We start from the raw sequence: 22,538 nt of genomic DNA, 5'->3' as shown, positions 1-22,538 counted from the left end.
TGGAATCTGCATAAATAGGCTCTTTTGCCAACACAACTCCCATTAAAGTTAGTGGAGGTCTCCCTGCATGGATCCTGTTGCAGGACCGAGGCCTTAAAAAGATATTTTGAACTCTCTTTTTTATTCAAGGTAAAATTTTAAATCAGATTAAAAACAATCATTTCCCATGAAAATCAAATCATAATGTTTAATGATCTAGCAAGGGAGACACAGGACAGGGAATAGTGATTTTACCTTTTAAAAGAAAGAATTTACCATAATTGAAGCTACAATACCTTCATATTCTCCAGTTAAATTCTGGATTAGATGACAGAAGGTATTAATTATGATGAAGCAAAGAACTTTTTAACATCTAAATCCGTTTTTCTTCACCATTCACAGGCTCACACTGAGCTGATACTGACTGAATTAGGCTCTGATCCAACAACAACTGAAGTAAATGGGAAGACTCCTAATTGACTTGTGGAGGTGGATCTGACTTTTAGACGACTTTATGAAGAGTTCTTATACCCCTAATTTTTTTATACATTTAATATTTTTCTGTATATTTTGGGTTCACAAGTTTGTTTTGTTATATTTTGTTACCTTTTAAAAATGATTTTTTTTCTACTAAAATTGCTCTTATGAATTTGGAGGGAATAACTACAATAGGGTCAATTAACTCTTTTTCTTTATCTCTTTTTCTCTAATATTTTATGTACAACTGACTTTTCAAAGTTTTTTTAAAGCTATCAGTGTTACTCTTTAACAGGATTTAATGCATGTAAATTATTATTAATGACAATTTTTCCACTTCTATAGAAGGCAAAGGGGGGTTAAGACTGGGAAACATTACCATCTTGTTTCATAAGGAATTTTACTTTGTAAACAAAGAGCACTTGCCTATATGTTTAATTTAAGAGAGTTTATTATACTGCTTTAATTTTTACCATTCTCTGTACACGTATCATGTGGTCACAATTCACCTTGCATATTAAAGTGGGCAAATTCTGACACCAACTCCTAAACACATGAATAAAAATGCTGAGCTTTCCTATTCATTTAAAACCATAACCAGGAGCAAAATAAAACATCAGTTCAATAGCATTCACAACTGATTACAGTTCAAATATTTTCCTTTCAAGACATTCTGTGATTTACAGAATAATATTGTAAAAACACAGGGTAAGGCTTTTACAAATGAAAGAAGAAAAAAATAAAGAAAAACTGCAGTAGTCAGCTAATGAATAAGTGTGTCTCCAATCAAGAGAAACATAGGGCACTGAGGAAGGAGGGAAGTGATTGAATGATTTTGAAACAATTTATCACCTGGTTTACATTCAGTTCCACTTGCACTGGTTACAATCAGTTTTACTGCCATAGTTCAGTAAAGCCCATTCCTATTTGAAAAATACATCCAAAATATCTTGTAGCTAGAAAAAATGGAGGCTTAATCCATGCTTGGGTTGGCTTTTGAAAGTACTTAATGGTACAGTAGGTCTGCTGGTTGAGTCATAGAATATCATAGTTGGAAGGGACCTCAGGAGGGCATCTAGTCCAACCCCCTGCTCAAAGCAGGACCAATCCCCAACTAAATCATCCCAGCCAGGGCTTTGTCAAGCCTGACCTTAATAAACTCTCTAAGAAAGGAAGTATTCGACCACCTTCCTAGTACCCATGCCATGTGCTCACCACTCTGATGAAAAAAGTTTTCACTAATATCCAACTAAACTCCCACTGGCAACTTGAGATATCTACTCCTTGTTTGTATCTGCTACACTGAGCAACAGTCTCAGATCATCCTTTGGAACCCCTTTTCAGGCTAGTGCAAAGCTAGCTATCAAATCTATCCGCCTCATTCTTCTCTTCTTGCAGACTAAACAATCCAGTTCCGCTCAGCCTCTCTCGTAAGTCATGTGCTCCAGCCCCTTAATCATTTGTTTGCCTTGCCTCCTGCTGGACTCTTTCCATCTATTCCACATCCTTCTTGTAGTGTGGCGCCAACATGGATCACAGTACTCCAGATTGAGGCCTTTGCCATGCCGAATAGAGAGGAATGAATCACATTCCTCGATCTCTGGCAATGCTCTACTTTTTACAGCCAAAATACGCCGTAGCCTTTGCAACCAGGCATATCTGTGACTCATAATCTGCTTCTCTTCTCTGTAAACCCAGTCCCTTCTGCAGAACTGTGCCTAGCCATTTTCCGACTAGCCTTAGCATGCAATGATTACATTCCCTAATACATTGCACTTGTCTTGTTGAACTCTCACCAAGAAATTTCCCTTTTGGCCCCCCCCAATCTCACGTTAATTGCTATTGGTCCTCCTTTCCAACAATCCCCGTATACCTATCTACGCTCCAGCATATTTACCACCTCAGTTATGTATCTGCAAACTTGCTGAGGTATGCAATTCATCCATCATACCACATTATTATGAATAATTGAAAACAACAGCGCAGGACCGAACCCTTGGGCATCTCCTATCAACTGTGCGGCCACACCTAACATTGATGCATCAACACATTGAGACTGGATGATCTAGCCAGCTTTCTATCCACATTATAAGTCACATTCCATCAGCCATAGTAACTTCATTTAACTTGCTGCCAAGAACTAGCTGTGGAGAAGACGTAGTCAAAACCTTTTCTGAAACGAACACAGGAAATGCGGTCACTGTTTCAGCTCACCACAGACTAACTGTCACAGAAGCAATTAGGTTATCAGCTACTACTTCGTGAATCCATGCTGACTGTTTACCTAACACATTTCCTACTCCTCTAAGTGCTCAAATTGATTCCTGAGGACCTGTTCCATGATTTTCCAGGGACTGAGTGAGCTTGACTGGCCTCTATTCCCCAGATCTCCCCGTCCTCTTTTGTTAAGAAGCGACCACATCCAGCCTTTCCAGTCATCTGGACCTATCCATGCCATGAGTTTTCAAAGATAATGCCAAGTGCTCGGCAATCACATCCCCAAACTCCTTAACATCTTGGAGCAGGCATCAGCCCCATGGAAATGGTATCCAGCTTTTTCTAAATGTCCTGAACACTTCTTCATCTACAGATGGCTGCTCCCCTCCCATACTGTGCTGCCCAGTGCAGTAGTCTGGAGCTACTGCTTATTTGTGAATAGAGGCAAAAAGCATTGAGTATATTAGCTTTTCTTTCCACATACTCTGTCACTAGTGCCTCCCCATTCAGTAAGGGCCCACTTCCTTGTTGTCGTCTTGTTGCTAATATACCTGAAAAAAACCCTTCTTGTTACTGACTTTAACATCTCTTTGTAGCTGCAACCTCAAGTGCGATTTGGCCTTCCTGATTTCACTCCTGCATGCCTGAGCAATATTTTTATACTCCTCCCTGGTCATTTGTCCAATCTTCCATTTCTTGTAAGCTTCTTTTTTGTGTTTAAGATCAGCAAGGATTTCACTGTTAAGCCAAGCTGGTCGCCTGCCATATTTACTATTCTTCTACATATTAGGAGGTTTGTTCCTGCAATCTCAGTAAGGATTCTTTAAAATACAGCAAACTCTCCTGGACTCCTTCCCCCTTGTGTTATTCTCCCAGGGGATTCTGCCCATCAGTTCCCCAAGAGAGTCAAAGTCTGCTTTTCTGAAGTCCAGGGTTCATATTCTGCTGCTCTCCTTTCTTCCTTGTGTCAGGATCCTGAAGTCGACAACCATCTCATGGTCACTGCCTCCCAGCTTCCCATCCACTTTTGTTTCCCCTACTAATTCTTCCCGGTTTGTGAGCAGCAGGTCAAGAAGAGTGTTTCCCCTAGTTGGTTCCTCAGCATTTGCACCAGGAAATTGTCCCCTACACTTTCCAAAAACTTCCTGGATTGTCTATGCACTGCTATATTGCTCTCCCAGCAGATATCGGGGTGACTGAAGTCCCCCATGAGAACAAGGGCCTGTGATCTAGTAACTTCTGTTAGTTGCCTGAATAAAACCTCATCCACCTCATCCCATCGGTCTGCTGGTCTATAGCAGACTTCCACCACGACATCACCCCTGTTGCTCACACTTTTAAATTTAATCCAGAGACTCTCTGTTTTTTCTGCAGTTTCATACTGCAGTTCTAAGCAGTCATACTGCTGTCTTACATACAATGCAACTCCCCAACCTTTTCTGCCTGCCTGTCCTTCCTGAACAGTTTATATCCATCCATGTCAGTACTCCAGGCATGTGAGTTATCTCACCAAGTCTCTGTTATTCCAATCACATCATAGTTCCTTGACTGTGCCAGGACTTCCAGTTCTCTCTGCTTGTCTCCCAGGCTTCTTGCATTCGTTTATAAGCACTTAAGATAACTCTCTGATTGTCCTGCTTTCTCAGTTTGAGGCAGGAGTCCTCCCCTCTTGTGCTCTCGTGCTTGTGCTTCCTCCTGGTATCCCATTTCCCCACGTACCTCAGGGCTTTGGTCTCCTTTCCCCGGTGCCCTCCTCACTAGATTAGCCAGCCTGCTTGTGAAGATGCTCTTCCCTTCGCAAGCAGGCTGGCTAACCTAGCCTTGAATACAAAGGATCTAATACAATCTAACATTTTACAAAATATTTTGAAAATTATAGATAATTAAAAGACAATCATAATATAAAACTTTTTACTGATACATCTAATTATAATTAGCATTTCTATTGTGATTTTCATACTCAAAGTGCTTTACAAACACATTGACTAATTAGTTCCAATTTCATTTAATTTCAAAGAGTGAAACATTAAGAAAAACAAGCTATGTCTAGTGTTAAGGCATCATTCTGACTGCTAGTAATATGCTACTTTCTCACATGCACAGATACAGGGTCATTGCTACTAGTGAAGAATGCTTTCTCTCTCTCTCTCTCTCACCCCCCCCCCGAACACAGTTACCCCTTTGTGCACAATATGTTCATTTGCACACAGTTTTCTTCAGCTGAAATGAAGTCACCAATGCCTAAAAATTTGTCCTTGAAAATCTTCTGCTTAGTCAAATGGTGAGCTATATTCCTTGTGTATCAATTAACAATCTGTCTGGAACTCCTCCTGGGAAGTTTCAGTACACTATCAGCTCTCATAGGAAACAACAATATAATTCATAATTATTAAGGTGATGAAACGTTGGTCAGAATTCCTAAAATAGACTTAAAAGTCAGTTTAATAAGAGTATTACTTAATAAATGTCTACCTAGCATATCTAAGACCCCATAGAATTCCTTTGGCAGAGTTGTTGCAGTTGTTAAATAATTTCACACGCACATAAGTTTCTGAAAAAGTCACCATTTTGTATTAATCCCTACATGCCCAAGTCTCATAAAAAATTATTTGTTTTTGAAAGTATGAAGAAAATTCCTTCAGCCTGTTTTAATTCTGAGGGAATAAGACAAAAAATGCACTTTTCATGCAATAAAAAATATGCCAATTCTTTTTCACTTATAACTCAAAAACAGATTGTACTTGGAATGTGGTAGATATAAAGGCCCTGGTCCCAATGCCACAGAAACTTGATTTATATAAGTAACTGTGTGAATGAATGTGAATGACCAACACAATGCAGTACAAAAGTATTAATACAAAAAACTATGTAAAAAGGCAAAGAGTTCTGTGGCATCTTATAGACTAAGAGATGTATTGGAGTATGAGCTTTCGTGGGTGAATATCCACTTCATCGGATGCATAAGGGTATTCACCCACGAAAGCTCAAGCTCCAATACGTCTGTTAGTCTATAAGGTGCCACAGGACTCTGCTGCTTTTACAGATCCAGACTAACATGGCTACCCCTCTGATACTTGATATGTAAAGAGGGCAATCTCTAGTTTAATCTGTCTATACCATACATGATTCCTGTCTGTTCTGAGGATGGTCCATAGCATTATGCTAGGGTTATGGTTTTCCCTTTGCCAACTGCAACGTTGAAGCTGTAGCCTTTACAGAATACATCAGCATGATAGCTAGCGAGAACATAAGAACAGGCATTTTGGGTCAGACCTATAGTCCATCTAGCCCAGTATCTTGTCTTCCAACAGTGGCCAATGCCAGGTGATTCAGAGGGAATGAGCACAACAGTTAATCATCAGGTGATCCACTTCCTGTCGTACACTCCCAGCTTCTGGCAGTAAGAGGCTAGGGACACCCAGATCATGGGGTTGCAGCCCTGCCAACCCTGGCTAATATTCATTGATGACTCAATTATCTGTGAACCTATTGAATTCTGTTTTGAACCCAGTTATACTTTTAGACATTCACAACATCCCAAGCAACAAGTTCCACAGGTTGACTCTGCATTGTGTGAAGACGGACTTTCTTTTGTTTGTTTTAAATCCGATGCTTATGAACTTCATTGTGTGACCCCTGGTTCTTGTATTATGTGAAGGAGTAAACAACACTGCCTTATTCACTTTCTCCACACCATTTGTGATTTTATAGACCTCTATCGTTAACTCCTTTCCAAACTGAAAAGTTCCCGTCTTTTTAATTTCTCATCATATGGAAGCTGTTCCATACTCTTAATCATTTTTGTTGCCCTTCTCTGTAGCTTTTCCAATTCTAATATATCTCTTAAAAAGATTCTTTTTTGAGATGTGGTGACCAGAACTGCATACAGTATTCAAGTTGTGAGCATACCATGGATTTGTATAGTGGCATTATGATATTTTCTGTGAGGAAAGGTAAAGCAGTGTCTTCTCTAGACAAGGTGAGGTTCTGAAACCAGGGAGCCTGATGGAGAGAGACTATTTAAAAGCTCATAAAATGTGTAGTAATAAATTAATTCGTGGCTCCCCCTGCTATATGACCTACAACCTCTAGGTAAAGAAAAAAAATCTAGCTTTCAGACTTCAGTGAGTTGAAGTTAGTACATTTGTTTTGCTTAATTCCTATTTGCTTCCATGGTCATGCACACATTTCTGTTGTCCCAGGAGATGCTGAAGCATATAAACGGAGTTTCAACCAGCTGGAATTTCCTGCTTCAGTTGATGTTTTAGTGAAGTGTTCTTCTTACTGCAGCTGAGGCATATTTTTCCTGCCCCTCTGGAAGAGGAGGGGAAACACACCTACCTATGAGATATGGTATATGAAAAACATTTGTTTATATAAAATACACAGTCACATTTAATTCTCCTACGTATTGATATGTGAGTGCTCTGTTTCGGCAAAGCATTTTCAGTAAGGGTCCATGACTGATGAATGTGCTTCCGGCTTTGGTTTGCAGTATACCAAATTAGTTGACTTTCATGCCACACTGGTAGGCCTTATTTATTTGCCCTAGAGGTACGGGGAAGGTATAAATTAGTGCTTTCAAGGGGGAGAAGACATTTGTAATATGAAATTTTGCCTTCTTCCCCTTGAAAGCACTAATTTATACCTTCCCCATACCTTTTGGGGTAAGAAAAACTGAAAATAGCTTTCTTTGGAGTCTGCCAGTGTGGGGCTGTGCTGAGCACAGCACTTCTTCACTGGATTAGGGCTCTGCTGCATAACCAGCTGAGGAACCATTGTTGAACATCACAAAGCACACTCTCCCTATCTCTTGTGAGTGCTGAGCTGTCTGTCTTCTGCAGTACTACCCACTGCTGCAGGCACAAGGATGGAGACACTGGGAACCAAACCTAAGTATGTTAGAACATAAGAATGGCCATATTGGACCAGACCAAAGATCCATCTAGCCCAGTATCCTGTCTTCCAACAGCGGCCAATGCCAGGTGCTTCAGAGGGAATGAACAGAATAGGTAACCATCAACTCATCCATCCCCTGCTGCACATTCCCAGCTTCTGGAAAACAAATCTCACTGCAAACCCCTTGCAGTAAGCGAGTCAGGAGCATTTCCATCCTTTTAAATGAGTGTTTGCAGTTATAATGTCTAATCTGTATGTGCTCAAGTTCAAGGCTAGATTTAGGGGCAGGGTAATCACTAGGGGTGGCAGGGTTGAGGGGCACTGGGCTCAGGATGCTATCTTTGTGGTTAGTGACAAAAGGAAAAATAAAATGCTTGAAGTAACATGTTTCAGGTATTCCGTATGTGGATTCATTTTTCACTAACTTCCTAGAATATTCTGGACCTTTGTAGAATGTCATGGAACCTTCCAGACTTCCTGAGAACAACATTTTCCTCGAACCTCGTTAATGTTAGTTAGTACATTTCAGTTAATTTTAAGAATAAGAAGTTTCTATAAGCTTAGAGGAAACATTTTTATTTGCTTATTTATGGCATGAATAAACACAGATTTACAGATCCTAGCATACAAGTTCATTGTCTTATATGACAGGAATAAATCATGCATTCAAATCGTGCATCTAAGTCATGAAATGGACTACAAATGCAATAAATATAAGGTACTCAAAAGTTTAACAAATAGAAGGGAAGGGTGCCAAAGACGGTCCTTGCCTGGGCCACTGTTTGGTCTAGGGCCAGCTCTGCTCAAGTTAAACACTGGTGAATAACTTGTAGATGAGTTGCCTTCCCTGAAGTGGTTGCTAGCAAATAGATGCATATTGAGCTTTCAGCGCTTCCCTGCTGAACACATACTTGGAACATTGTATGCAGTTTTAGGCACATAACACTACAAAGTTACAGTGAGATTGGAGAGAGATACGTGACTAATTAATTGTTTAGTTTGGTGGCTGAAACTAAAAAAAATATTTAAAATATTGTCTTTGGTCAAATGTGAAAAGAACTTTTTAAAAAAAAATTGTGGATAAAAATGAAGGGAAAAAAAAGCATTTCAGGTCAAACAAAATGTCAACCCAAAACAAAAGTTTTGTTTAATTTGTGATCGTTTTTAAACACTTTTAAAAAATAAACTGGAAGTTAAACTCAAAATGAAATGAAATATTTAATGTCCTAACAAAAAATGTCCTAACAAAATGTTTTAGCCTTTTTCTATTTTGTGGATGTAGAGGGGAGAGGGTTGGACAAAATGTTTTTTGAGTCAGCTGAAGCATTTAATGAATTTGTATTAAATTTTTGAAAAATTGTTTCAGACAAAAAAAGAAAAGAAAAAGAAAAAAGAGAAGTTTTGGCTGAAAATGGTCTCCATATATGCAATACGAATGATTTAGAAAATTAGAGGCATTGCCCTCTGCAGAAAGATTAAAACAGCTAGATAATATATGTAAGTTGCAAAAGAGACATCTAAGCAGGGATCATAACAACTTTATATAAATACCACATATGAAAGCTGAACAGAACAAGAAATGAAATTAAGAATAGAAATTTAGTCTGAATTCCAGAAAAAAAGTTCCTAACGGTGAGATATTTCAGGCTGTGGAATCATTTCCAAAGAGATATTGGTAGAAGCATTATGCCTTTGACATTATAAACTATAGTGAACAAAGCTCTAGAAAATATACTGTAGGAAACAAAACCTGCATTAGTAGGGAGATTAACTAGGTCGCCATGTCACAAGAGACAAAGTTTTGGAACCTGCCTCTCATCTAATTAATCATAAAGAAATGGAGGTTAGTCACAACACACCTCCGGACTCCCAGCCTGGTAGGTCTGTTCCACTTGTAACATCTAAGATTCTTTGTGGAAACACACATTATAATAAGTGCGTTCTCCCTTTCCAATAAACAAAATAAATAAGCATGACACTCATTTGTTTCTGTTTTTGAACAGTCGGAATATGCAGATGGTATAAATGAGAAGCTATAGGTCCCTGAAAGACCTTTAATATCTGCTCCTAATGAAAACTGGAGCTGCCAGATGAAACACTGGACAGACTCTTGAGACTGTCCCGGAGCTGTTTAACATCATAAGTAATTATTCTTGCCAGTTTCAGGGAACCTTGTTCCAGCTACTTAAATAATAAAGATAATTAAAATAGAAGAAATTCAAGTGCTGTTGATGCTTTAATACTGCTTAGAGGTCAACAACAGTTTCAGAACATGTAGTCCTTACATAGAGAAGTCACAATCCACAAAATCGGGTGTGTTTGGGGAGGAGGTGGGGTTGCTGCTAGGCTACCACTGAATCTCAAGAACCATTCCGCTATTTATGGAATATCAAGCCTAGAGTATGACAGGAACGAACAAAGCAAAATGTCTAATTGCTACAGTGCTGTAAATTCGATTTAGCTAAAGTAGAGGTATTATAATCCAACTGTTAAGGTTTAGCAGAGTCAGTAAAACAGCCACTACACCTTCTGTTTTATAACTGCTGCCTCTACAAAATGTCATAGGAAAAAAACACTCCAGAGGTGTGTTAGCCAGGAGCACTGAACACATACCACACACATACACACACACTACATCCATTAAGAGATCAGATTTTCTAGAGAGCCTTTAAAAGCTTTTCCCAGACCTGCCATGCAACATAACAGCACCTTTTAAACTGTGGTTTTCTCCTCTGTCTTTAAACTTAGCTTGGAGAGAAATCATGTCAGAAAAATGTGTTTACTTCCTCTGCTGTTCTTATGCCTCTGTTATTGCTACAATATTGCCTAAAGAAAGCCCATGGGCCATCTCGCATTCAGTGTCCAAAACAACTCTTTAGCAAGCCCCTTTGAACAGCCTGCAAAGCTAAAGTACAAAATGCCCACATTTTCTGAACAAACAGCTAGGAAAAACCAGTGTCAGATATATCTGCTGTTGGCTGTCACGAGAAATTAATGTAATAGATGAAGAGTTAACAAATTCTCCTAATTCTTATGTTGCTCAGTGCTAAGCACAAAACTCCCTGCATATGCCCTAAATAAGAAAACAGAATTAAACCAATGGAAAACATCCTACTACAGGATTTCAGCAGCTAAACCAACCACTAACTACCTACGGTTAAAAGAAGTAACTTCCTTATTAGACATAAATGTCTGTTTTGCGGATATGGCAATTCTTACTGGCCTGTTTCTACAGAGTTGAAACTCTGCAAATCAGGGTCACAAATGCAAATTCTTGCTTGCTTTTAAATTGGAGTCAGCCTGTCTATTTAGACCATGTTGGGCTTCTAGTAACTTTGGATACCTCCGAGCACGGCCACTGCTTTGATGGATAGAGAATATTGTTGGTGCACCTGGTATAGCCCTCAAAGCAGGACCAACCCTCAACTAAATCATCCCAGCAAATTATCTCTATTTTACAGATGGGGAATGGAGCCACAGAGATGAGCAGTGATGGATGATTGTCTGCCATGAACATCGGTTTAGAAATATGAAGTTCTTTGAAGACTAAGCCTTTGAGGATTTAATCTAACTTAAAATTTATTTGTTTAGATTTATAAAAACACAAAGAAGAGGCACCTTATCTATATGCTCCAGGAGCCCCTGAGATAGCTTAAAAATACAACCTAAGAGCAGCAGTTTAAGATAACCCATCATAAAATCTCCGTCCCTGTGAACAACTTCCTACATATTCTGTTCTAATTATCTCCTCTCTCCTCCACAACTGCAAATTCAAATGCCTGTGGGAAATGTTGAGCCTTGCAACATGATATTGTTGGTTTTAAAGCCTTTAATGGGGTTGACCCCTGGCTATATTTGATACTCTGAGCTTTGTACTGATCTGTGCTCACAAAGTACCTGTTATTTAAAAGTCTCACCATCAACAGTCATCAGACAGACTTATTTCTATGGTACTGAATTTACTCTCCCTCAGAATCCACCTGCTTTCTTCCTCTACATTGAAATGATATAAATAACGTGCCTAATCATATATCATAGGACTGGAAGGGACCTCGAGAGGTCACCTAGTCCAGTTTCCTGCACTCATGGCAGGACTAAGTATTATCTAAACCATTCCTAAGAGGTGTTTGTCTAACGTACTCTTAAAAATCTCCGATGATGGAGATTCCATAAACTCCCTAGGCAATTTATTCCAGGGTTTAACCACCCTGACAGTTAGGAAGTTGTTCCTAATGTCCAACCTAAACTGCCCTTGTTGCAATTTAAGCCCACTGCTACTTGTCCAATTCTCAGAGGCTAAGAAGAACAATTTTTCTCCCTCCGCATTGTAACAAACGTTTATGTACTTGAAAAGTGTTATCATGTACCTTCTCAGTATTCTCTTTTCCAGACTAAATAAACCCAATTTTTTCAATCTTCCCTCATAGGTCATGTTTTCTAGACCTTTAACCATTTTTGCTGGTCTCCTCTGGACTCTCTCCAATTTGTCCACATCCTTCCTGAAATGTGGCACCCAGAATGGGACACAATACTCCAGTTGAGGCCTAATCAGCGCGGAGTAGAGTGGAAGAATTACTTCTCATGTTTTGCTTACAACAGTCCTGCTAATACATCCCAGAATGATGCTCTCTTTTTTTTTTTTGCAACAGTGTTACAATGTTGACTCATACGATCCACTATGACACCCAGATCCCTTTCCACAGTACTTGTTCCTAAGCAGTCATTTCCCATTTTGTAGACGTGCAACTGATTGTTCCCTCCTAAATGGAGTACTTTGCACTTATCCTTATTGAATTTTCATCCTATTAATTCAGACCATTTCTCCAGTTTGTCCAGATCATTTTGAATTTTATTCCTATCCTCCAAAGCACTTGCACCACTCCTGCCCCTCCCTCCTCCCAGAACTTGGTATCATCCGCAAACTTTATAAGTGTAATCTCTATACCATTATTTAAAACATTGACAGGGGCGGCTCTAAACATTTCGCCGCCCCAAGCATGGTGTCATGCCGCAGGGGGCACTCTGCCGCTCGCCGGTCCCGCGGCTCCAGTGGACCTCCTGCAAGCATGCCTGCAGAGGGTCCTCTGGTCCCACGGCTCCGGTGGACCTCCCACAGGCGTGCTTGTGGAGGGTCCTCTCGTCCCGTGGCTTCGGTGGAGCCGTGGGACCAGTGGATCCTCCGTAGGCATGCCACCAAAGGCACCCTGCCTGCCGCCCTCCCGGTGACTGGCAGAGCGCCCCCCGTGGCATGCCGCCCCAAGCACGCGCTTGGCGTGCCGGGGCCTGGAGCTGCCCTGATCATTGATGAAGATATTGAACAGAACCAGATCCAGAACTAATCCCTGTGGGACCCCTCTCATTATGCCCTTCCAAGTATGACTGTGAACCACTGATAACTACTCTCTGGGAATGGTTTTCCATCCACCCTATAGTATCCCCATCTAGGTTGCATGTCCCTAGTTTATTTATGAGAAAGTCATGCGAGACAGTATCAAAAGTTTTACTAAAGTCAAGATATATCACGTCTACTGCTGCCTCCCCATCCACAAGACTTGTTACCCTGTCAAAGAAAACTATCAGGTTGGTTTGACATGATCTGTTCACGACAAATCCATGCTGACTGTTACCTATCACCTTATTACCTTCTAGATGTTTGCAAATTGATTGCTTAATTATTTGCTCCATTATCTTTCCAGGTACAGAAGTTAAGCTGACTGGTCTGTAATTTTCCGGGTTGTCCTTATTTCCCTTTCTATAGATTGGCACTATATCTGCCCTTTTCCAGTCATCTGGAATCTCTCCTGTCTTTTGTGACTTTTCAAAGATAATTACTAATGGCTCAGATATTTCCTCAGTCAGCTCCTGAAGTATTCTAGGATGCATTTCTTCAGGCTCCGGGGACTTGAAGACATCTAACCTAAGTAATTTTTAACTTGTTCTCTTCCAATTTTAGCTTCTGATCCAATCTCATTTTCACTGGCATTCACTATGTTAGATGTCCAATCGCCACCAAATTTCTTGGTGAAAATCAAAAAAAGAAGTCATTAAGCACCTCTGTCATTTCCACATTTTCTGTTATTGTCTTTCCCTCCTCGTTGAGTAATGGGCCTACCCTGTCCATGGTCTTCCTCTTGCTTCTCATGTTTTTGTAGAATGTTTTCTTGTTACCTTTTATGTCTCTAGCTAGTTTGATCTCGTTTTGTGCCTTGGCCTTTCTAATTTTGTCCCTACATATTTGTGTTATTTGTTTATAACCATCTTTTGTAATTTGACCTAGTTTCCCCTTGTTGTAGGACACTGTTTGGATTTTTAGATAATTGAAGATCTCCTGGTTAAGCCAGGGTGGTCTCTTACCATACTTCCTGGTCTCTTTCCTACGCAGTGGGAAATGCTACTTTTTCATTGATTCTAAGGCCAGAATAAATATTTCCTTGTGTGTTTTCTTTCCACTGATTTATATCTTTTGTTTCCACATAGCACTTCATGCATTCTTCCAAAATGTTCTCTGCTGAATTACCTCCTACCTCTTACACAGGGATTTTCATCAATGGATCTCAAAGTGCTTTACAAAGGGAGGTAACTATCATTAGCCCAATATACTATCTTTATTTCCCCAGATCACCCCAGCTCTTGCAAAGATCAGTACCATAAATGACATGGTGGCTCGTGCACTGGTACTCGGGAGGCATGACTTTGGTTCAGGTCTGCACACTGTGCATTACTGAAAAAAATTATATTTCCAAATGCTGATTTACAACCACTCCATCTGTTCTTTCTAATGCTCAATCTCTCATTCCTCTTCCAGCATAGGGAGGGTTTTCATGTCAGATTTTGTTAGAATTTTACTACATAGTGGATCATCCTTTTCTCTTTCTCTCCTATCTCTAGTAACCCATTTGCCAGCTTTATCATGTCATCCATTTTCACTTTGAGTCATATGCTGCTAATGGTAAAATGGAAGTTATTTTCACATTTCTAGAGGAAAACAGACACAACTTGTCTCCCCGAGGATCCTTCACATTCCTTAACATTGCTCAGTATAACAAATTGGCTTTCAGATCCCGCTTTTGAGTTGCCAGTCAAAATTATTGATACATATTCACCAACCTCCACACTCAGAGAACACTACAGGCCAAATTCTTCATTAACACAAATGGCCACAATATGACAGAAGTCAAAGGAATTGTGCTTGTTTACACAGAAATTTTGGCCATATGCCTTGTTCTGAAGTCACAGGTTTCCCCTAGACTATAGGTCAGGATACAGAGGCAGAATGAGATTCAGTCAACATAGCTTCGACTAAATAAGGATAAAATAGAAAAGATGACAGTATAGAAGACAGAATGCAAACCAGCAAATCCAATTTATCTGCACATTCTAAAGGAAACAACTCACATTTAGCCAGCATTTTATGAGTCTCCAGCCATTTTTTAAGCCATCACTGAAAAACCTATTTCTTAATGTAAATTAAAATACACAGCATGAAAACGGGTCCCCAAGTTTCCTATGTTTTTCGTGTCAATACTTTTTTTATTAAATTATACCTGGAATTAGTCTCTCTCGTTTATAATCACAAATCTATCACACCATTTTAATTCTCTCTCTTTAGTTCCCTTTCCATGTCACTAAATGGAAAGGAGAAATTTACTATGGACAGTCAAACTGTTCTGTTTCTTGAGACTCCAATCAAAGTATCATCTAGTATTTGTGCTCACTAGATAATTTTGTGAGGAAGCTGCTGGCTGGAACTGTAACCTGAAAAATGTTCCCTGCTTTAGGAACAGACATAAAGATCACTTATATTTAAGGACTGTTTAGGCCTTTAAAGTTATCAGCTGCTGGGCTCTGCCGAAAGTTCTCTGTACAATTAGCAAAAAGGTAAATCACTGTATCTCAGAGAAATCTTTACTAAAAGGCTTTAAAAGTCCTGCTCCTAAGGCTTGTAACAATTATAATCAGGCTGTATGGGTTTTGTAATGAACAGACAATTTCCTATTGTACAGAAAATGGCTGCTGGATCATTTCTCTCTTTCACTGACATGGTAGCTGGAAAAATATCTGAAGAAATTACTACAACCTGTCCAGTCTCATCAGTGGCTGGATAATGGCTAAATGTACTGCAAATGGGATCCTGCATAGGGCATTTTAAAAAATCAATTTAAATCTTTATTTCATTTTTCCTCCTTAAAGACCCTATTCAGAAAAAATATACAACTGTAGCTTTCTGGTGTGTGCAAGCCCGAAAAAGATGGATGATCAGAAGAGAATCTGGAAGACCAATCAGGAGAGAGGCCAAAAATAAAATATATATGGTTCTCTGCACCTGCAGGAGCCTTCTTACTTCTCCCACCTCTCCACATTAAGTGAGTTGCTATCTCACCAGCTAGGAGCTAAACCCAACTCCCTTAAAGGGCCACCCCATACTGTGACATAGTGATACTCATCTGGCCTTTGTGAAATGTAATTGGTGATCTCAGTTTAATTCTCAGTGGACCTGAGTTCACATCACAAAGAAAATAACACTGCAACAACCACCACAACTGGCACTTAGGAGGTCTTGTTTACTCCTATATTTTCAACAAAACACCCTTTTAGTAACAGGCAATCACAGCAAAGGGATTCAGGCTGTACTGGGCATGGAGATCTCTCATAATGTTAGTCTCTCTAGGACAAGAGTCACGCACAATGGACCAAATTCTGATTGAATTTACAATCTGTGCAATCCCACTGACGTTAATAGCTTTGCACATCTTCCCATAACACTGAGAATCTAGCCTATAGGTGGAGTTGAAGAAAGGAATATGGGAAGTAGGCAGCGCAGTTGTCGGTGCCAAACCTTTTCCATCTGTAAAGCAAGTCAGTTTTCTAGGGGATAAAATCACATAGAAATAAAATATTTTCAGTACTGGGGATTTCATTTCACCTGGAAGATGCACTTAGTTACACAAACGAGAGATTTATTGCTAACTGGCTGGCACGCACAGTTTTTTGAAAGCAAAATTGTAATTTATAATGTTCTAACTTAGCAGGAATTTTCTTTCACATTAGAAAAACTGGTCTGATAAAATAGCCAACATGCTATACTACCCATCCTATTCTGTTCACAACACTATTAAGCTGTTTCACTGCTAGCAGACAGTGAATGTGTCCCTTGTCATCAATCTTTAACAAGATGTCCATTCCAATGAATAGAACATCGAGTTATGCTGAGCGTGTCTGGTCACACTGAAGATGCATGTTTACAGACTGAACCTTGGTACCAGAGGCATGTTTCTGGATGCCTCTGGTGCAAAGGACAGTTGGGGTTGGATTTTCAAAAAAGTGCTTTGAATGCTGTTTTTTTCCTCCCCTCAAAATTGGCCAGGAAGAGTCATAGTGGGAGCTGCTAGGTGCTGAGAAGTTTTTAATATAAGACTCGTATGTTAGGCATCTAAATGAGACGTGAGCTCTTTCGAAAAATCTCATCCCATTTGTGGGTTCTGAGCACTTGAAAATCTGGCCTGAAATGGGGATGCTGATTACCTGAAAATTTGCCAGCAAGCTCTTTGAAACACTGGGCCTTAGTGATTAATCAATGGTCACTGTGACAGCAATTTTTTTGGTTTCTTTGTTAGTAAAGGCAAATGCCACATCAGTGCTGTAATTGATTCAAACCACACCTAAAACTGATTGGATTGCTAGATCCTGTCTTGCAATGACAGTGGAAACTGGTATTGACTAGATCACAGGAATGGGGCAACATTTTTTTAATGCATGGAAGGAAGAAATCAGTGCACTCTGAAAAACTAAAGTAGTATCCGATGGGTAATTATCATAACAGTGTGCCAACTGGCACTAAGGTGCTCTTAGGGTCACACAAGGCAAGGTACCCATGAGACATACTGATTCAGCTCATTTCATAGACAGCGTCCACCAACAGGACTCTTATGAAGTCCTGCCATAAATTGAAGCTGGTGCAACTTCTGAAGGAGGGCAAGAGGTAGAGAAGGTACTGCCCACCCTCTCCTCTGTCGTAGCTATCAAGGTGGGAAAAGTGAGTTACACACTTCCAACAGCTGTGCTCAGAGGAGTGAATCAAATCCTAAATCCCAGATCTTACAATCTGAAGAGATGGAAAGAAGAAAACAAAGGGCCAACAGGAATGATCTTAGACCTACAATGTTTTGTTTTGGAGGCTAGGAGAGCTATTTATTTTTTAATAAACCGGGTCCAACCACCTCAGACTAAAAGATACAAACACACCAATCCCCACTGTTGCTGTACCTCCCCCTTGCCCTGTCTGTCTTCTTAGGCAATACACATTGCGTATTGCCTAAATAATAGACTGTGAACTCTCTGGGGCAGGGACTGTTTTTGTGTTGTTTGTTTGTCAATGGGGTCTTGTTTGGGGTGAATAGGCACTACTGCAATAAGAAAATTAAGATAAAAATAGTAATAACGGATGACAGCATTTTAATGACATACTTAGTGTTTAAATGATTCTCAGTACAGAGCATCAAGCTCAAGAAATGGCAGTAGCTAGGAAGCAGCTCTAGTTTTTAGTCTATTCAACCCCTGTTTGAGGAATAAGTTAGCTTTAAAGGGACCTTATAAATAGTGAGTTCAGAAATAATTCTAGTGTCATTCTTAATGTCAGGCAAAAAAGCCAGTCACAGATTAAGGGTCATAGAAGTTGGATACAGTTGGATGGGGGAAGGCCATTGGCTCATCTAGGTCCACTCTGTCAGAGCAGACTTAACCTGAATGAATCGCTCCTCTGTTAATGCAGATAGAAAATCCCCAGGTCTGCAAGGTGTTAAGAGTCCTTTTTGGACAGATGCAGCCTGTTGGGATACATGCGAACAGGAGGAGCATCACAGACACAGAGCTGTGGGAATGAGTATAAACTAAAAGACAGCTGGAAAATCACAAGCATATGGGGAAGGGCTATTACGGTGCCAGGAAAAAAGGGGAAAAATGTATCAGAAATGATTAAATAAGAGGCAGAGATGAGAAAATACAAGGCATGAAACAGAACACTAACATTTATTTTGTTCATTAGTTTCTATAGCGCCCATCCCAAAGCATGTGGGCAATGCTTAATTTGTAATGAAAGAGATGCCAAGGCTCAAGCAAATTTTTTTACATTCATAATTGATGCAACAAATGCAGAGGTGCGGTGGCTATGAACTGCCAAGCCTAGAGGTGCCAGGGCTCAGCTCTGACAAGCTCTGGTACGAATTAAGCACTGCATATGGGACACTCTACACTAGTTACAACAATGAGGTTGATAAAAAAAAGATCATGTTAATTGGATAGAAACAGAAAATAGAGAACTGAGAAAAAATTAAGATCACTCAGGGTAAAGCCTTGTCATGTACTTGGATGCAGGACCCATTTAAGAGAAAATAATGGAAGTAAAAATGCATGCCAACAGATATATCTTGGAGTAGGGGATATCAAATCACGCCAAATATGCATAAGCTAAATACTGAAAGCGAGGAAAATGGAGAGACTGGAAAGGTAGGATTAGGTCACTGAGAGCCTGGAGAGACTGTTGGAACTAATGCCTAGGTGGAAAAAATTGTTATAGCTGAGATATAGAAGTATATGTGAAGGTTATATAGCTAAAGTAATGATTTTCTGTCTCACGTAGCTGGCAGGAAAGCAGAATTTCCCTCCTACAAAAAATTTACAGTTTTTTAAGGGAAAAAAAGAGAGTCCCAACAAAAATTTGAAGTTTTTTGATGTAAAAATGTCTTTTTGGGGAAATCCAAAAGTGATTTTTCAGCTTGCTCCCTGGGCTTCTGACTGGAAGCCCTGGCTGAAAGGCCGCCTACCAGGCCTGGAAGCACAGGGATATGGGGGGATACAGAGGATGCAGTTGGGCTGCTAAGGAGCTTGAGATTCCAATAGTTCTGGTGTCCAAGCTTACAGCAGGTTGCCAAGGAGCCCACAGATATTTTGATTCCATCTGTGACACAGGGCCAGAAAGGGTTACACAACTAGCAGGCTAATTGACTCAGATTCAACCTTCCCAGGCATATTAGAAGATAATATTTGTGTTTTTGTGTGTTTACGTATATATTGTCAGAGGTTAAAAATGTAAGCAAACAGTTCCTATTAATCACTGTATTCTGTTAATTCAGAGATCAAAAGATGATGTTAGCATCTCTTTGAAGTTTGTGGTAAATCACCTGCAAATGGCGGGAGATAAGCAACTGCCTTATGTTAATCCTTGTAGCTAATTACTGGTGATGCTTAGGAAATAGGTTACTTCAAAAGCCTATTGTTCACCAAGGATGGCATGCTGTCAAGAGGTGATCATAGCATGCCAGTAATCTCTATAAAAACTCTTGGGATCTGATCCTTCTAATCTCAAATCTGCATATGCTTCATCAGGGAAAGCCTGAGCCACAAGACTGAGGTCTCCAGTTCTATTCTGGATCACCCTGATATTGGACATTGGACTGAACCTATGAGCTAAATCTGAAAGAACTCTTTGCAACTCTAAAGCTCACATCTGAAACGGACCTAAGAACTCTATTCATGTCCGTATGTATAATGATTTTTTAACCAATACTCGCTCTCTCTTTTTCTTTTTTAATAAATTTTAGTTTAGTTAATACGAATTGGCTGTGTGTATTTGGGTAAGATCTGAAATATTCATTAACCTGAAGGGTAATGAGTCCGTTCCTTTGGGATTAGTAGAACTTTTTATATAATGAACAAGATTTTCAGTAATCCTCATCATATCTGACTTGGCTGTCTGGGTGGAAGACAAGGCTGTGTTGCTTTAAGGGAACTGCATTATTGGCTTCTGGGTAACCAGTAAGATATTGTAGAAGCTGTGTTGTTGCTGGCTTGGTGAATCTAAGTACTGGAATTACCACCAGTTCCAAGGATTTTCTGACCCATTCTTTGCAGTTTGCCCTAACTGAGTGATCTCAGCTTGTATGTTTCATACCACAGGTCAATGTTTCTTTCCCTAATTTAGGGAAAACGGGTGAAAATCATGGCTTTAAAGAAGTCAATAGCAAAGCTACCATTGACTTCAACAAGGAGTTTGAAAATGTTGGCAAAATTTTGACTACTGACAAGAAACTAGTGATGACAAAAAAAAAAGGACGAGTGAAAATACCACAAGTGAGTAAAAGCCTAATTAGACTGCAAGCCCTGTGGGGCAGGGAATTGTTTTTTGGTGATGTGTTTGCAAACGGAACACCACACCTAGCACAATGGGATCCTGATCTATGACTGGAGCTCCTAGGAGCTACCAGAATATAAAGCAATAAAGATCATGATGATGTGTGTAGGCTTACATTAAAATGAAGAATCTATCATACTGAAATATTGATTTTATCTTGATAAGTTGATATTTTCCTTTTCCTACAATTATTATTGTTGCAAGCAGACATTGATACAAGTAAATAAATGCCCCCTTTTTTTCAATAAAAAGTCTTCAAATCAAGTCTGTTCTGAAATGTAGTATGTTATGAAACCAGGGCCAGTAGAAAAATTATATACAAATAAACATTCCCTGTATGTCTGCAATCCAAACATCACCAAATGTTGCGGAAGCATGAGTAAAAGACGGTTACTCACCTTTGTAACTGTTGTTCTTCGAGATGTGTTGCTCATATCATTCCAGTTAGGTGTGCGCGCCGCACGTGCACGCTCGTCGGAAGATTTTCACCCTAGCAACTCCGGTGGGTCTGCAGGGTCGCCCCCTGGAGTGGCGCCGCCATGGCGCCGGATATATACCCCTGCTGACCCGACCGCTCCTCAGTTCCTTCTTGCCGGCTATTCTGATAGTGGGGAAGGAGGGCGGGTTTGGAATGGATATGAGCAACACATCTCGAAGAACAACAGTTACAAAGGTGAGTAACCGTCTTTTCTTCTTCAAGTGATTGCTCATATCCATTCCAGTTAGGTGATTCCCAAGCCTTACCTAGGCAAGGTGGGGTCAGAGTGCGATGTCGCAGAGGTGTAACACTCGCGGAGCCGAAGGCTGCGTCATCCCTAGACTGCTGAACCAGGGCATAGTGAGAGGCAAAGGTATGGACCGAGGACCAGGTAGCTGTGCGACAAATTTCATGAATGGGCACATGAGCGAGGAAAGCAGCCGATGAGGCCTGAGCCCTGGTAGAGTGCGCAGTCACGTGGCTCGATGGGATGTGAGCCAAGTCATAACAGGTGCGGATGCATGACGTTACCCAGGAGGAAATCCGCTGTGAGGAGACGGGTAGGCCCGTGATATGCTCAGCCACAGTGACAAAGAGTTGGGGGGTTCTGAGAAATGGCTTTGTTCGCTCGATATAAAAAGCGAGTGCTCTACGGACATCTAGGGAGTGTAGCTGCTGCTCCCTGCGAGACGAATGTGGCTTTGGGAAGAAGACAGGTAGGAAGATCTCCTGGTTAACATGGAAGGTTGATACCACTTTGGGGAGAAAGGCCGGATGTGGTCGCAACTGCACCTTGTCCCTGTGGAACACAATATATGTGCTAACAGCTCGAATGGGGTGGACATGAGTCTGGCAAGAACCAGGTTAAGGTCCCATGTTGGGGTAGGGCGGCGTACCTGGATCTGTGCCGCGAGTACGACCGGTACCGCCTAGGTGAGCGGTGCCGGGACTGCGAGCGGCGTCTAGACTGGGACCTTCCATGAGACCGCGAGCGGTGCCGGGACCTGGATCGAGATCGGTGCCGGCTTGCCGATTCCAGTGAAGGAGGTCTCATAGCGGCTGGCTTGCCTCTGGAATGCAGAACCCGCACCGGCGGTGCCGGGGGTTGAGGCAGGGCAGACTCAGTCATCGCAATAAGGTCCCTGGCTGAGGAGAATGTCTCCGGTGTGGAGGGGACTGTAAGCTCAACCACAGGCCTCGGCGGGGAGCTCTCAAGGACCGGACTCGATGGCCCTCGCAGGACCGGAGTTGACGGTACCACAGTTGTCGGTGCCGCAGCAGGAGTAGGTGCCGGGAGATCTG

At 40.8% G+C, this 22,538-nt stretch overlaps 1 protein-coding gene across 16 annotated transcripts in view; it reads right to left on the bottom strand.

The window, feature by feature from the left end:
* The window catches only part of DLG2 (discs large MAGUK scaffold protein 2), a 1,558,615-nt gene that overhangs the window by 246,032 nt on the left and 1,290,045 nt on the right, over nt 1-22,538 (bottom strand). The window lies entirely within an intron of this gene.

Source organism: Chelonoidis abingdonii, chromosome 1, assembly GCF_003597395.2.
Source record: "Chelonoidis abingdonii isolate Lonesome George chromosome 1, CheloAbing_2.0, whole genome shotgun sequence".
Lineage (NCBI taxonomy): Eukaryota > Metazoa > Chordata > Testudines > Testudinidae > Chelonoidis > Chelonoidis abingdonii.
This window is presented reverse-complemented; position numbering and strand designations above follow the sequence as displayed.